Genomic DNA, 14134 nt, shown 5'->3' with positions numbered 1-14134 from the left:
CGGCATCCGCAAGAATTCGAATAAGCCGAACGGCATGATGACTGCCGTTTTAGGGACGTCGGCCGCCCTGACAGGTACCTGGTGATATCCCCGTATGAGATCAATTTTCGAAAAAATGACCCGTCCCGCCAGACGGGCGGAGAAGTCTTGGATATGCGGGATCGGGTACCTGTCGGGGGTGGTAGCGTCATTGAGACGGCAGTAGTCGCCACACGGGCGCCATCCACCCCCCGGCTTGGGCACGATGTGCAGTGGCGAGGCCCACGCGCTATCGGAGCGCCGCACGATGCCGAGGTGCTCCAATGCGTCGAATTCGGCCTTCGCTACGGCGAGCTTGGCTGGGTCGAGGCGGCGGGCCCTGGCGTAGACCGGCGGGCCCGTGGTTGGTATGTGGTGCTCGATCCCATGCCGTACTGCGACGGCCGAAAACGTCGGCCGCGTGAGGGCCGGGAACTCCGTGAGCAGGTGAGCAAACTCGTTCGCCGCCGGGACGGTGCATGCCAGCTCGGTCGGCGCGGAGCTGCTCAATGTGCATACCAGGGAGCTGAAGGTTTCGGCGTTGATTAAACGACGCCGTTGGACGTCCACCAGCAGTCCGTGTGCGCAGAGGAAGTCGGCGCCTAGCAGAGCCATGGGCACGTTTGCGGTTACAAACGTCCAAGCAAAGCGTTGGCCGCCGAAGCAGAGGGTGACGTTGCGCGGGCCGAAGGTGCGGATGGTCGATCCGTTGGCCGCAACCAAGGAGGGGCCGCAAACCGCGGATTGAACTGTCCTGGTCAGAGGCGGGTATGACGCTCAGTTGGGCGCCGGTGTCGCACAGGAAGCGCCGTCCGGACGCTTTATCCGTGATGAACAGTAAGTTGCCCGTGTGGCCGGCGCTCATGGCTGGTAATGAACGCCGGCCCGGCCGTTTCCCGGCCTGCCGAAGGTGCACGGGGGTCGGCATGTCCGGGCCTTCTGTCCGAACCTGGCATGATAGTAACACCACGCTTGGTCAGGTGGAGGCCCCGGTCGTCGTGCTGGAGGTGGTCGGCTCGGTGTAGCGGCCGCCAATTGCGTCGGCAGTTCGGCCGTCGACCGTGCCGGGTGCTCGGGCGCCATGGGTGTTGCGTCGGACGGCGGTGGGTCCCATGTCGCCGCTGCGACGCGCTGTCCTGCGGCGGAGATCTTGTCGGCTTCTCTGGCAAGGGCCCGGGGATCTGTGATCGTCGTGCTTGCCAGGGCGAGGCGTACCGGGTTAGGCAGCTGACGGAGGAACAGCTCCCGGAACAGGAATGCCGGAGAGTGCTCGCCGAGCAGTGAAAGCATGTAGTCCATTCGCTCGGAAGGGCGCGTGTCGCCGAGCTCAGGCAGTTCGAGCAGGCGCCGTGCGCGTTCCGCCGATGGGAGGGCGAAAGCATCGAGGAGAAGCTTCTTAATCGCGCCGTATTTGTCAGCGGCTGGCGGGCTCTCGAGGAGGCTCAGGGCGCGGGCCGCGGTAGCCGAACCGAGCGCAGCTACCACATGGTGGAAGCGGGTGTCGTCGGCCGTGATGCCTCGCAGGGCGAACAGGGACTCCGCCTGTGCGAACCAAACCGCCGCGTGAGCCTCCCAGAAGGTAGGCAGTTTAAGGGCGACTGCCGTGTCCATGTCGGTAGGTCACCAATGAAGGAGCTGGGGCTCCCACGTCGATCGGAAGAATGGACGCGACAAAAAGCTGGAATTCATCCGAGTTGCTTTAATCAAATCAAACACTCAGGCACTCTGAAAACCCGTTTATCGGGCAGCAATATATATACCTATTATCCCGGAGGGTTTGCCCAGGCCCGGCGCCAGGGGGCGTGGCCCAGCGTCCTGGCTGCGGCCTGGAAAGTTGAGGGCGAGCCTGCCCGGGCGTCCTGGACGAGCCCGGCATGGTGATCGCTCCGCTTCCTTGATAGGTGCAAGGCGATTGTGAAAACCCAGCGGCAGCCGCTACACTCATCTAATTCTGTGCTTTTTTGACTTTATTGTTCTCATGATTTATGGTACTTCCTTTTCCGGTGCTCTGTTCAATTCACCTTCTCTTTCAACCAACTGTACCTGACACGTGGGTGTTTGTGTTCGTGCTCTTCCTAAGGTTATTGCTTCACCTCGCTCGGTCCTGATCTATCACATGGAGGCAGCGGTGTTCAACTTCTAAACCACCCCGACCAGGTGAGAGCACATATTCATCGACGATCCCCCAACCCCTTTGTGCTTCGGGTCTGATTTGGGGGAAGGAGACATTGAACCACCGAGAATGGACTTTTGGGCCCCAGACGTGTTCTCTGCATTTGCCGCTTTTAATCAGAATGCTGAACTCGTACGCGGGGAACCTCTCGCCGAGATGAGCCCAGAGGAGCAATTAACGTACATCCTCCTGTGGGTAGAACAGCAAAGCCTCCACGTGTAAAATTCGTGGGACATTATATGTTAATTTGGTTGATGTTGTTGGTATGTGACGTCGGCATACATCATCGCTATTGCGCATGCGCGGCCCGTGAGTCCTGGTGTCATGTCTTTTGTGTCTTGGTGTGCTGTTGCCTCGTCATCCGCTAAAGTGTGATGATTAAAAGCTGATGTTATAACAAAACCTCGACGTGTTTTGGTTGTGTATTCGCTCCGAAGGAAGGAGAGTCGTTTACCCTTCGGTGGCAGCGCATTTGAACCCATTCCATTCGTCCGCTGATTCAACAACCGACGACGAACGAACAGTAAATTCCCGCCTCATTCTGCAAGCGTTTTTATTCACGTGATCCTGATATGGATCGAACCAGGCGGAAGAATACGAATCTGCATAGCACGGGTTTTGTCATTTCATCAGCACACAATGTAAAACATGGCAAATTTCCATTGGGCATCAAGACAATTTCCCGACCGACTCGCCGAAACAGCCAAAGAACTCAGCACTCCCAACATGGTGGCGGCACATCTGGCTCCCAAACAATGGAGTCTGATGAAGCAGAAAACATTTACGTCTTTCGAGAACTGGCTACAAAATGTCCAGGATAACCTTTCTCTCGACCCAAGGACATATCCCGATCGCGAAGAAGAAGAAATCAACAGACTGTGTATTACCGACTGTTCTGACGGGGAAGAATAAGCAGAAGAACACAACTTTGACGTGCAACCTGAGCCTCATGCCTACAAGGTCCGTGCTTTTGATATAGGGAATAACTACAACCCATAAACGATCAATGACTGTAATGAAGAAGAAGAGGAGGAATACAACCTTGGTGAAGAGCCTGACCCTCATTCTTACGAGGACCTTGATGTGAAGCCTCTGTGGATATGCCCCGATAGCGAAGAAGAAGAATACAACACTGGATTACCGACTGTGCCGCCAGGGGAAGAAGAGGAACACAACGTTGACGTGAAACCTGAGCATTGAGCCGACGAGGTCGGTGCTTGTGGCATGAGGATTAACAACTACCCATTAACCTTTGACGATTGTAATGTAGAAGAAGAGGAGGAAGACAACCTAGCTGTTGTGCCTCATGCCTATGAGGTTAGTTCTCGGAACGTGTGGTTTTACCACTGTTCTGAAGAAGAAGACAACCTTGATGTGAGACCTGAGCCTCCCAGCCCCAAGCTGGCTCCGAGATGTGTGGACGGGAATGTACTCGTGGAAACCCTATTGGTGATTGCAAATGATAGCAAGCTCAGAAACTCATGACAACCTTTGACTTTGAACAGGTTTACTTTGGAGAGCCACCGACCCGATTTTGGCCTGAGCCTTGCTTTGTTCACTCTGTCGCCATCAGGGCGGAAGTTCTCGCACCACAGACCTCCCCACAAAGCGCGGTGCATACTTTCCTTACCTGGCTATTGAGCAGACAACTGTGAGCTCCCCGGACACTGTAGTTGTTTCCTTTACTGACGAAATCCCTAAATACTACCGCCGGTTGGTCTTTGTTCTTTGCGGGACTGTTGTTTCCTTCACCACCGCCTCTTTTGTCAACGGCAGGCATCGGGCGACACTGCTCAATCCCCTGACTCGTTTGTGCATGGATTTGCCTCCTGTTGGTGGCCTCGTTTGCCTCGCTGTGGAACGTGGTGTGTCCTCTGCACGACACTGACATATTGTGGCATCACTTGACCACCCGTGGTGTTCCGTCCATGGGATCGGAATCCTGGGCAGTCAGCCACATTCTTCTGCCTCTGGGGTTCTCCAGGACGTATGTTGGCGGGTTCCAGCTCACGTCCATCCTTTCTCCGCCGGCACGATCTTCCAACACTGTCATTGTGAGTCTGATTGCGACCTGGAGTATACCAGCCTTTGGTGGACACCACCACCCCCTGTGTCACCACCGATACCGCTCCTGCCGCCTGTGCCGCTTCGGGCTCCGGGGGTTCCCTTTGGAGGTTGCCACAGGCGTATAGCCTGATATGGATCGCTACCTTCCACCCTGTAGTCAGCCAGTCATTTGTGCTTTGGTGTAACAGCTGTTCGGCCCTCAGCTATCACCTGCACCCGACCTGCGTGGCTCCAGTCATACTTGGCCACCGCCTGCATGTCTGCACGATTGCTGTCTTATCCTGATTGTGTTGCTATTGTGAAGGCTCATATGTACAGCAATGTTTTCAGTTATTGCTAATTGTTGATTAACGTCAATACATGTGATAACGTTTCCCTGAGTAGTTTCCACCCCATTGGTGATTTTAGTTCAATTCCATCTTCATATATGACATGCTATACTGGTGATTTGTTCAGAGTTTGGGTGCAATGTTCATTTGGTTTAATCTGCTGGTATGTTGTTGATGCCTCCATGCTATATTAACCCATGACATCCATCAGTGATTTGTTCGGAGTCTGCGTACTACTGGCAAGGTCGAGTTGCACTCCGAAGAGCACGACATGCTGGAAAGGGTTCTGATGTTCTCCCCATCACTACTAAGTCGATAGAAGGGGTTGTGTGAAGTCCAACCTTCGTGCCAAGTCGATAATTGAACAACTGAACACAAGGTAATTACTCTCGTGCACCGTGATTGGGAGTGGAAAATGGCTGACATGTGGCTTCAGTTCTTCATCTGACTTCAATTGGCTGCTGAGCATCAACTATAGCATGGATTTGCAACCTGTGGCTTCATAAGGACTTTAGTGTTGTTCCTGACCCCAATCAATCATGTTCCTGACCCCCCATTCTTCCCTTTCCCTCCCTATTACCCCGCTCCCTCCTTCCCCCCCCCCCCCCCCTCATACTGCCTTCTCCTCTCCTTCCTCCTCATCCCCTGCTTCCTCTCCACCATCTCACCCCTCCTCTCCACTCCATCCCCACCCGCTTGCCCACCCCTATCTCTCGCCCACCCCTCTCTCTCGCCCACCCCTCTCTCTCGCCCACCCCTCTCTCTCGCCCACCCCTCTCTCTCTCGCCCACCCCTCTCTCTCGCCGACCCCTCTCTCTCGCCGACCCCTCTCTCTCGCCGACCCCTCTCTCTCGCCGACCCCTCTCTCTCGCCCACCCCTCTCTCTCGCCCACCCCTCTCTCTCGCCCACCCCTCTCTCTCGCCCACCCCTCTCTCTCGCCCACCCCTCTCTCTCGCCCACCCCTCTCTCTCGCCCACCCCTCTCTCTCGCCCACCCCTCTCTCTCGCCCACCCCTCTCTCTCCCACTCCTCTTTCTCTCCCACCCGCCTCTCTCGCCCACCCCTCTCTCTCGCCCACCCTTCTCTCTCGCCCACCCCTCTCTCTCGCCCACCCCTCTCTCTCGCCCACCCCTCTCTCTCGCCCACCCCTCTCTCTCGCCCACCCCTCTCTCTCGCCCACCCCTCTCTCTCGCCCACCCCTCTCTCGCCCACCCCTCTCTCTCGCCCACCCCTCTCTCTCGCCCACCCCTCTCTCTCGCCCACCCCTCTCTCTCGCCCACCCCTCTCTCTCGCCCACCCCTCTCTCTCCCACTCCTCTTTCTCTCCCACCCCTCTCTCTCTCCCACCCCTCTCTCTCGCCCACCCCTCTCTCTCGCCCACCCCTCTCTCTCGCCCACCCCTCTCTCTCGCCCACCCCTCCCTCTCTCTCGCCCACCCCTCCCTCTCTCTCGCCCACCCCTCCCTCTCTCTCGCCCACCCCTCCCTCTCTCTCGCCCACCCCTCCCTCTCTCTCGCCCACCCCTCCCTCTCTCTCGCCCACCCCTCCCTCTCTCTCGCCCACCCCTCCCTCTCTCTCGCCCACCCCTCCCTCTCTCTCGCCCACCCCTCCCTCTCTCTCGCCCACCCCTCCCTCTCTCTCCCCCACTCCTCCCTCTCTCTCACCGACCCCTCTGTCCCCCTCCACCCCTTTCCCCTCCCCCCACCCCTTTCCCCTCCCCCCCCACCCCTTTCCCCTCCCCCCCACCCCTTTCCCCTCCCCCCACCCCTTTCCCCTCCCCCCCCCACCCCTTTCCCCTCCCCCCCACCCCTTTCCCCTCCCCCCCACCCCTTTCCCCTCCCCCCCCACCCCTTTCCCCTCCCCCCCCACCCCTTTCCCCTCCCCCCCACCCCTTTCCCCTCCCCCCCCACCCCTTTCCCCTCCCCCCCCACCCCTTTCCCCTCCCCCCCACCCCTTTCCCCTCCCCCCCACCCCTTTCCCCTCCCCCCCCACCCCTTTCCCCTCCCCCCCCACCCCTTTCCCCTCCCCCCCCACCCCTTTCCCCTCCCCCCCACCCCTTTCCCCTCCCCCCCCACCCCTTTCCCCTCCCCCCCCACCCCTTTCCCCTCCCCACCCCTTTCCCCTCCCCACCCCTTTCCCCTCCCTTCTCTTCTCCCCCACCCGTTTCCCCTTCCTACTCCTCTCCCTTCCCCTTCCTTCCCCTCTCCCTTCCCCTTCCCTTTTCCCTACCCTCCCCTCCCTTCCCGCTCACCCCACCCTTGTCTGTCCTTCTTTCCTCCCTTATTCCCTCCCTTATTCCCTCCCTTATTCCCTCCCTTATTCCCTCTCTTATTCCCTCTCTTATTCCCTCTCTTATTCCCTCTCTTATTCCCTCCCTTATTCCTTCCCTTTTTCCCGCCCTTTTTTTTTTTTTTTTTTTGTATACAAGATCGAGGCTCGTGAAAGAGCGAACATTAATCACACAGAAAGACAAACAGACACACAAAACAAATAACATCGGGAGCGGTAGACAAGATGGGGAGAGAGGGGGAAGGACACAAACACAACATTTGAGAGCAGGGACCGAGAGACATGGAGACATCGAGAGAACTGTGGGAGGGAGAGGGCTTTGGGGGGGAGGCATGGGAAGGGGGGGGGGGGGTGGGAGAGGTATAAAACATATGGACACTGCCAAGACTTCCAGGAAAGAAGTTGGAATTTCAAACAAGGTGGATCTGGGGTGAATTAGTGAGGGTAGAAAAGATCAAGGTTTTGGATGGGGGAAGATAACAGATGGTGGTGAACAGCTGTTTTGAAGACCTGGAGGGAGGAGTGTGATTGAAGTGAGTGTGGGAGTTTGTTCCAGAGGCGGGAGAAAAGAGGAATGAAAGAGTGAAGGTGAGCAGAGAGCCGAGATTTCGGCAGTTTAACCATCAGAGGGTGGCTGGCAGATCTTGTGCGACCTGTAGGAATATTTGGGGGACAGAGCACAGAGAGAGCTGGCGGAGCAAGGCCGGAGAGGAGTCGGTAGAAGACAGAAAGACCACCTACCTGCCTGCGGTTTTCTCTCCCTTTTCCCTCCCTTTTCCCTCCCTTTTCCCTCCCTTTTCCCTCCCTTTTCCCTCCCTTTTTCCTCCCTTTCCCCTCCCTTTCCCCTCCCTTTCCCCTCCCTTTTCCCTCCCTTTCCCTCCCTTTTCCCTCCCTTTTCCCTCCCTTTTCCCTCCCTTTTCCCTCCCTTTTCCCTCCCTTTTCCCTCCCTTTTCCCTCCCTTTTCCCTCCCTTTTCCCCTCCTTTTTCCCTCCTTTTTCCCTCCTTTTTCCCTCCTTTTTCCCTCCTTTTTCCCTCCTTTTTCGCACCTTTTTCGCACCTTTTTCGCACCTTTGTCGCACCTTTTTCCCTCCTTTTCCCTCCCTTTTCCCTCCCTTTTCCCTCCCTTTTCCCTCCCTTTTCCCTCCCTTTTCCCTCCCTTTTCCCTCCCTTGTCCCCTCCCTTGTTTCCTCCCTTGTTCCCTCCCTTCTTCTCTCACTTCTTTCCTCCATTCTCCCACTTTTCTTCCTCTCTTCTCTCTCTCTTCTCTCTCCCTTCTCCCCTCCACTCCCTTATCCCCTCCACTCCCTTATGCCCTCCACTCCCTTATCCCCTCCACTCCCTTATCCCCTCCACTCCCTTATCCCCTCCACTCCCTTATCCCCTCCACTCCCTTATCCCCTCAACTCCCTTATCCCCTCCAATCCCTTATCCCCTCCAATCCCTTATCCCCTCCAATCCCTTATCCCCTCCAATCCCTTATCCCCTCCAATCCCTTATCCCCTCCAATCCCTTATCCCCTCCAATCCCTTATCCCCTCCAATCCCTTATCCCCTCCAATCCCTTATCCCCTGCAATCCCTTACTTTGGAACTGCTGGTAAGATTGATTGAATAAAATTATAGCTCACAATTTTTTTTTCAAACTGATTTTAGAAAATGTCACTTGTAATAAAGTGAAATGGTGTGCTTGAAATGAATGAATGAATTAATGAATGAATGAATTAATGAAATGGCATTGTATGTTATAATAATAATAATAATAATTCATTTATTTTGTATAGCGCTTTTCCAGAAGCCCAAAGGCGCTTTGACAGAGTGGCAAACATAATGCATAACAATACATGAAAACAACAATTGCAAAAAGACAAGAATCAATAGGGAAATATTTAAAGCAAAAGGAGGGAGAAGGAGAAGAGATAGTCAGGGGTTAAATGCTGTGGGTTGAATGTTGAATGCAGTGTTGAACAGGTGGGTCTTTAGTGATGTTTTGAATGTGGTGAGTGAGGAGGAGTCTCTGATGGTGTGAGGTAGTGAATTCCAGAGGGTGGGAGCAGCGATGTAGAAGGCCCTGTCCCCCCAGGATCTGAATTTGGTCCGGATGGAGGGGGTCAGGAGGTTGGTACCAGCAGAGCGGAGGTTGCGGGTGGGAGTGTGTCTGGAGAGGAGGTCAGCCAGGTAGGATGGGGCCAGGTTATGGAGGGCTTTGTATGTCAAGAGGAGGATTTTGTACTGGATTCTCTGGGGGATGGGGAGCCAGTGAAGCTTCTAAAGGACGGGGGTGATGTGGTCACGGGTCCGGGAATGGGTGAGTAGACGGGCAGCGGAGTTCTGAATGTATTGGAGTTTATTGGTGATTTTTGAGGGTGAACCATAGAGGAGGCTATTGCAGTAGTCCAGACGGGAGGTGATGAAGGCGTGGATGAGGGTTTCTGCAGCCGTGGAGGAGAGGGATGAGCGGAGACGGGCAATGTTTTTCAGGTGAAAGAAGGCTGACTTTGTGATCTGTTTAGTGTATTTGTCGAAGGAAAGGGTTTGGTCAAAGATGACGCCAAGATTCCGGATGTGAGGGGAGGTGGATACTGGGATACCGTCGATGTTGAGGGCAAAGTTATGGGTGGATTTTGTGAGCGTTTTTGGGCCAATGATGATTATTTCAGATTTATCACAGTTAAGCTTGAGGAAGTTGATTTGAAGCCAGGATTTTATTTCAGTGATGCAGTTTGTCAGGATAGAGTGGGTGTCGGTGGAGACGGACTTGGTGGAGATGAAAAGCTGGATGTCATCGGCGAAGCAGTGGAATTGGAGACCATGACGGCGGATTAAGTGACCGAGGGGGGACAGGTAAAGGATGAAGAGGAGGGGGCCAAGAACTGAACCTTGGGGGACACCTTGGGGGAGGGGAGCAGTGGGGGATTTGCAGTTATTGATGGAGATGAACTGGCATCTGTCAGAGAGGTATGATTTAATCCAAGAGAGGGCAGTGCCGGTAACGTTAAAGGTGGATTCAAGTCGGGTGAGGAGGATAGTGTGATCGATGGTGTCAAAGGCAGCGCTGAGGTCGAGGAGGACGAGAATGTTGAGGTTGCCAGCGTCAGAGGAGAGGAGAAGGTCGTTGGTGATTTTGAGGAGAGCAGTTTCAGTACTGTGGTTGGAGCGGAATCCGGATTGGAATGTTTCATACAGGTTATTGGCAGAGAGATGATGTTTGAGGTGAGTGGCTACAGCGCGTTCCAAAACCTTTGACAGAAAGGGTAGGTTGGAGATGGGTCTGAAGTTGTTTAGGGTGTCAGGGTTTAGACCAGGTTTTTTTAGAATGGGGGTAACAGCAGCAATTTTGAGGGAAGGTGGGACGATGCCTGTAGACAGGGAGGAGTTTATTGTTGCAATGATAAGTTATGACTTTTCTAACATGAGCATTGTATCCCTGGCATCAGTGAAATGGACCGCTGCTTGAAATGGCTACAGTCACAAGGCTACAGTCACAAGGCTACAGTCACGAGCAGAAACAGCCCAAGCAGTGGTCGATAAGCTTGGAATTGAGAATCAGGTTATTCGAGCTTTCACAGAGTCGGATGCATTGCAAACTGAACTCCTCTCTCTCGCCAAAGAGAAACTTCAATTTGCAATGTATGCTGACTTGTGTAAATTTATGAATTACTTTTTGAAACCACAAGATGTCCAGATTGCAGGTTCTTCTCTGTTGGGAAGTCTGTTTGTCAACTTGGAGAATGTTATTCGTGAACTTTAAAATTTCTCCCAATAAGTTTGTCAGATCCCAAAATGTGCAGCTGGAAAACGTTTCTGGGTTCTGTTGAATCGGGTTCAGTGATTTCTGCAGCCTCCGCTCTCAGGATGATGGATCAAGACCCAAGTCTCGTATGTTTCCTTCTTATCCACCTCAGCATGCCAAGAAATACTTTGAAAGTTCCCCCCAAAGTGTTCTGTGTTTCACGACACATTGAAGTTTTCCCCATGTTTTATATCATGGAAAATATATAATGTCGTATCATGGAAATTCTTGATTGGCCAATCTGAACGATTTCTTTGTCAAATTTTCTTTCAAAAACAAACTGTAACCCATTGCTGGATAAACTTACAAAATGTGAAAATTGTTTTTTTTCCTTCAACAACTTCTGTATTCAAAAGGGTAGTAAATATTCAATTCTCAAATTTTTATTTGAACCTAAATCAAGCTCTGTGTTGTAAACTAAACTTTAACAAGCGTTACGCCTCGGTCCCCCGTCGGTGAAGTGATGTGAGTTGACAAAGTGGAAGACGCAAGGTGGCCATCTTGGATTTTGACGTGGCGACCCAATTTTCAATAGCGTTCTCCCTTATGCGTAAATACACCCACACACCAGATTAGAAGTTTGTCCTTCGCTTATTTTCCAAGATATTCCGCTCAAGGTTCAGACATACATGGCATCAGACATACATGGCGGCGGCCATCTTGGATTTTGACGTGGCGACCTAATTTTCAATGGGGTTCTTCCATATGCCTAGTTGCACCCACACACCAAATTAGAATTTGGTCCTTCACTTATGCACGCACGCACGCACACACGGACGGAGGGGAAAACCATAGTCCCCCTTTCGCTCCGCGGTGCGACTGGGAGAATAACTGCAGTTTGCATGTCTACCTTCTTTGTGCAGCATTGGGTTAAATGTCGAGTTGTGTGCAGGTAAATGTGACCTGGAAGAAGCAGCTAATTTCCAAAAGGATGTGCCTCAAAACGTTTGGAAATCATCTGTTCCGATTGAAGAGTCAAACGATGCATCAACACAAGAATCCAGCAGCACTTCTCCTCTTGTTGATCCAGGTTTGTGTCATCTTGCAGGAAGTGCTGTATTAGGCTTCAAATTAATTTTCTGTGTCAGTCACATTTTTTATGGTGACAGGAAAGTTGTTCCCAGTTTGTGGGGAAAACGATTCCATTTTGTCTCGAGCTGGATAGTTTGTTAGCTCTGTGTTATAAAGTTTCGTTTGCGTTGCAGTAAAGATTGTCTCCAGCTCTGTGTTATATTGTCAAGATTTGTCTCCGCTTGTAGGTGTACGGACAGACAAACACTGTTCAAAGATTGTCTCCATTTTGTCTCCAGCTCTGTGTTATAAAGTTTCGTTTGCGTTGCAGTAAAGATTCCTCGTCCATCCTCCTCTCCCTTTTATTTGATCCTCTCACCTCATGTTTATTTCCTCCCTCCCCCAAATCCACTAACCACCTTCACATTTGCCCAAGTACCCTATTCATTCCCTTGGTTCATCCAAATGAACTGAAAGTGATGGCACACGCACGGGAGGCAGATGCCTTGTAGACGTTTCTTACCTTTTTAAAGGTTTATTTGTCATGAATATGGGGTAAACATGGATAACATGTGTTACGGATTCGTCACTTCCGTTGTTGTGGTTCTCATCCACTGTAAACATTTTTGGTTGCATGTACTATTATTGTTATCTGGTGTTGGTGTTGGTGTTGGTGTTGCCCTGGTGTTGCCCTGGTGTTGGCTTAGCGGCTAGGGTGCCAGCTTAGGATCCTAGGATCCTGGGTTCGAATCCCGATCGATCGCTGAATTAACGCCAGGGGGGTTGACTCAACCTGTCATCCTTCCGAGGTCGGCTAATTGAGTACCAGTTCACTGGTAATTCCCTGCTTGTCGTAAAAGGCGACAAACAGGGTTGGCGGCAGGAAGGGCATCCGGCCGTAAAACATTGCTTCAAAAAGGGGACCAACAAAAACAACAACAACCACAGTGCCCGAAAAAGGCCAACCCCCGCTTTGCGGGGAAAAATGGCCTCGAAAGGTGGTTTTTTTTGTTCTAAAGGTGGTACTATTATTGTTATCATAGTACATGCAACCAAAAAAATATATTTACAGTGGATGAGAATTCATTATTACTATTTGTTATTATTATTATTAGAATGTTATTATTAGAATTATTATTATCAGCCTGGTGTTGGCTTAGCAGTTAGGGTGCCAGCTTGGGATCCTAGGATCCTGGGTTCGAATCCCGGTCATCACTAAATTAACACCAAGGGGGTTGACTCAGCCTGTCATCCTTCTGAGGTCGGCAAATTGAGTACCAGCTTGCTGGGATGAATGATCCTGGTGTGTACCCCGGTTTAGAATAGGTACACCATATCCCTGCGCATCGTAAGAGGCGACTCAGGGTTGGCGTCAGGAAGGGCATCCGGCCATAAAAACATTGCCTCAAACAGGGAACCATGATTGTCATGGGGCCGCAAGGCTAACCCCCGGTCTGGCGGGGAAAATGGCCTTAAAACGATCATTCATACATTATTTGTACTATTATTGTTATCGTTTAGGTAAAATAGAGATAACTGTTTTCAAAAGGTAAAAGGAAACCGGAAACCGGATCGGGAACCGGACGAAGAAGAAGAGAAAAGGAGGCGGAGCGAGTGAGGTCGGAGAAGGAGCCGAGCTGCGTTGAGGTTTTGAGCAAACTCTGGCGAACGGGGATCACTAGCGAACTTTGGGGTTTCTTGGGTAAGGGATTCCTGCGACAGAGTTGTTATCGCTGTGACAGATAAACCTGCGTGACAGGTTTTGCGGATGATTCTGAAGAGAATCATTGGAGTGCCGTTACGTCTCGAGAACGGACCTTTGGCCATTTTGCCTCGCGCCTGACTTCGCCTCGCTCCAGGTTTTTCACCTCGCTTCAACCTTTTCACCGCATCCAGACGTTAACCTGGTGTGTGTGTGTGTAACGTGGATTTTGAGTGTGAATTTGTGGTTCGCCGATTGGGAGCCGTTGAATGTCCATACCCGAAGGTGTGATTTCCCAGCCGCCTCTTGAGGACAATTTTGCCTATCTTTGGCAGTGTGACTGTCAACCGAGCGGGATTCTGGTCTCGATACAACATCATTCTGAAGATCACTAGAGCGTGGATCGACTTTGGTTTGAAGCTGGGACAGAGACATTGGGAATGTTATTTTTGCTCACTTGGAGCACAGTGAGTTATATTGTACGAAACTGATGGTACCATCATAGGAATGATATATTGGTTGTACAATTGATTAATATTGTTATTGTGCTGTTATTCTTGTGTGATCTTAATACAATACTTGTTTGTTGGTAACAATTGGTGTGGTTTCACCATTGATCTTTGACACTAGGAGTCAACCCCCCTGGGGTCGAAGGTACACCGTGACCGGGGTTTGGGGAGGAGCACGTAACACATGAGCAGTTTGGAACAGTCCAAGCAAAATCATCAGACATCAGTAGGGAGAAGGGAGTATTCAACT

General features: G+C 52.2%; 1 long non-coding RNA gene across 1 annotated transcript in view; it reads left to right on the top strand.

Annotated features, from left to right (window-relative positions):
* Positions 1–2086: 2086 nt before the first annotated feature.
* LOC137421241 (uncharacterized) overlaps positions 2087–14134 on the top strand; it is a 43484-nt gene continuing 31436 nt past the window's right edge. Inside the window, exons 1-2 of the long non-coding RNA XR_013622352.1 lie at positions 2087–2175; positions 4799–4966. This is a non-coding gene — a long non-coding RNA (uncharacterized LOC137421241). The remainder of the gene's footprint in view (positions 2176–4798; positions 4967–14134) is intronic.

This window comes from Myxine glutinosa, chromosome 1, assembly GCF_964187855.1.
Source record: "Myxine glutinosa chromosome 1, kmMyxGlut1.1, whole genome shotgun sequence".
Lineage (NCBI taxonomy): Eukaryota > Metazoa > Chordata > Myxini > Myxiniformes > Myxinidae > Myxine > Myxine glutinosa.
The sequence above is the reverse complement of the archived record's forward strand: the minus strand, read 5'-3'. Positions and strand labels throughout refer to the sequence as shown.